Genomic DNA, 2,962 nt, shown 5'->3' on the forward strand with positions numbered 1-2,962 from the left:
TTTATTATGCAAACAATTTGGAATCTGGGATCCCCACAAGGTTCAGTGGAAGTGGATCTGGGACAGATTTCACTCTCACCATCAGCAGCCTGGAGCCTGAAGATGTGGCCGATTATTTCTGTCTACAGCATAACAGTTTCCCTCCCACAGTGATACGGGCCATGACAAAAACCTCCCAGGAAAGCAGAAGTGTGATGCTGGGCTTGCCCCAGCTGCTCCTCCTGATTCCTCCACCTGCTGACAGCCCTTCTCAAAAGCACCAGGCTCTCTGGGTCACTGGGAGGTTCTATTAGGCTCAGAGAAGTTCCTCTAAACCCTGTTCCTGTGTCTTTGTCAGACCCAGCACTCACCCATAAGATAAGACCCAGGAGAGTTGATGTCCCTGAAGGTGTGCATGCCCTGCTCAGTGCAGTACTGCTCCTCTAGCCAATGATTGACAGGAAGCACAGGAGGCCAATCAGAAGAAGCACCATGAAGAGTTCTTACACTATGAGTGCAGGATTGTGCCTGATCACATCAGCAGCGAGGAGGTTAATTAACATAAGCACACTCAGGTGATTTATCACTGGCCATATTCAGTTAAGTCCACGTGCACAACGCGTGCACAGGTGTTCCTGAGGGGGCCTGCTGGGGCCTGCTCATTTTAACCCTTGCTGTGATAGGGCAGCTGGCTCCTCACCTGATCGCGACTGGCGTGGCCCCGCCCTCCACCTCCTGGAGGGAATATAATTCAGCAGTAGGCGGGTGTGGGACGGTAAGGAACAGCAGCAAGCAGAGAGAAGCGGCAAGCAGAAAGAGAATCAGCGAGTAGGGGCAGCGGCAAGCAGAGGGAAGCAGCTCAACTTTAGCACATACTCCTAGCACAGCACCTTTAGTTCACAGGATGCAGGATGCACCTTTAAGAAGAAGCAGCAGAAGCCTAAGAAGAAATAGATCTCTAATAAGTGTAGAAGCCTTTCTTTCTCTTTCTCTCAGTCTCTCTCCCTTAAAGATTCTTTCTTATGCAAAGTCTCTCTGTTTCTCTCCCTAAGAAAAGACTTTCTTCCTCTATAGTCCAGGGAACAAGTGAATAAGCGAGAAAGCAGCCCACTAAGGAAAGATAGTAAAAGTAGTTCGTTTCCAGTCCACCACTCATAAAGACCCACACAAATTGTTGCTGCAGGTGGTGGCAAATACCTGCAGATTTGGCACTGCAAAGAGCCAGTGACACCATGGAGAGTTCTTACACTATGGGTGCAGGACCCTGGTGCTGGTGAGCCCAGCCAAGCAGCCCACTGGAACTAGCCAGGCTTTCTGAGACTGATGCATTGATGATCAGTTATTGTGACAAAGGTGACACTGCAAATACTACACACAAGACCTCCTCACAGAAAAGGCTCTCTGTCAGCTTCATATGCAAATGGGCATCTAGTATGTGAAGTGTGCTCAGCATCAATAATCATGAGAGTGAAAGTGGCAACAAACCGCCAGAAACTTCAGAAGAAAAAACACAAAAGTAAACCATGAAGATCATCGAGCACAGCATGGGGAATGATCCAGATCACTCTCCTGTGTTTGGGACCATGAATGGCACCTGAGTAGGAGGACACCCTGACCATGCACATGCCCTGTGATCCAGGTGTTCCTCTCAGAGCACACAGATGTGCACACGACTCATGTGCAGTGACCTCACAGCATTATTTCTGAAAACTGCAAACTGAAATAAGTAAGTGCCAATGAAGTGTAGAACGGATTCATAAAACAATGAAATTCCACATAATATAACACTACACACCAGTTTAAACCTTCACTGTCTTCCAGAACCCTGCAAGAGTATGCAAGGGCAAAGTGGCACAGGAGTTCATGACCTATGATCCAGTGTCTATGAGGTTCACAAAGTGGCAAAATTTCAATAAATCTTTAAACAGCTTAGAAATTGCATGGGGAACAGTGGGGTCATTGGTTATTCTTGGCTAAGGTTTTTTTCCTAGCATTGCAAGTATTATCATCATTCCTCCTTTCTGCATAATTCTTCAGAAATATTTCTTATAGCCATATGTAAATTCCCTACAATGTAAAGGGGCTCCTTCTGTCTTTTCCTTTCAAAAGTTTCTCTATCTTTGTTTTAATCATTTCCTTATAACATATTGTAGTGTGACCTTCTTTGGTTGATTCTATGTGAGACCTTCATGTTTAGTCATCCTTAAGGTCCATATTCTTCCTAATATCTGGGACAGTTTCAGCCATTTTTACTCCACACAGGCTGAAAAGGCTCTGTCCCCTTGGGTTCACACCACGGGGTGCACATGGCCTGTCACTGTGCTGTGGGAAAGCATCCTGGAAAGGGAGTAATTTATTCAATTTTTTTAAAACCTGGTTTAGAAAAGCCTTTCCTTAAAATAAAAGAAAAAAAATACTGCTTACCAAGTCAAAGAGGGAAAAATATAAAACTGAACATTTCTGTGTTTGGACAGAAAAACTTACATAAGCGAAACTCTTTGTGTGGTGCTAAAATTATGATGGGTACTTCAGTGTTAGGTAAACCCAGTAAAGCTCTGTTGCCCTGTGCAGTCAATAGAAATTGTAGTATTTTCAATCCTTTGTTGAACTTCTTACTACTCCTCTGCATGCACTGTGTATTTCTGTGTAAAACCCTTTCATTCTACTCCCTCTTTCTCTGAGTGAGGAATCAGGAGTGGCTTTCTCGCTGGTCTGTATTAAGGTGTGACTTCAGGTGTGTGGGACGTAAGCCACAGGTACAGCAAGGAGAGACTTCTCTGATGGATCTCCAGGGGCCTCCTCTACATTGGCCTGTGGATGCTGCCATTGGCCACGGCCTGGAGTTCTCACAGTGCCCAACACTCGGCTGCCTGGGGGTCCTCACCAGGTGTCCTCTGGTTTCCCCTGGAACAGTTCTCCCAGAGTGGTCAGCAGGCAGGATTCTCAGTGTCCTGGCCTCTGGGTTGACTCACTGCTCAGTACC

Source organism: Sciurus carolinensis, unplaced genomic scaffold, assembly GCF_902686445.1.
Source record: "Sciurus carolinensis unplaced genomic scaffold, mSciCar1.2, whole genome shotgun sequence".
Taxonomy (NCBI): Eukaryota; Metazoa; Chordata; class Mammalia; order Rodentia; family Sciuridae; genus Sciurus; species Sciurus carolinensis.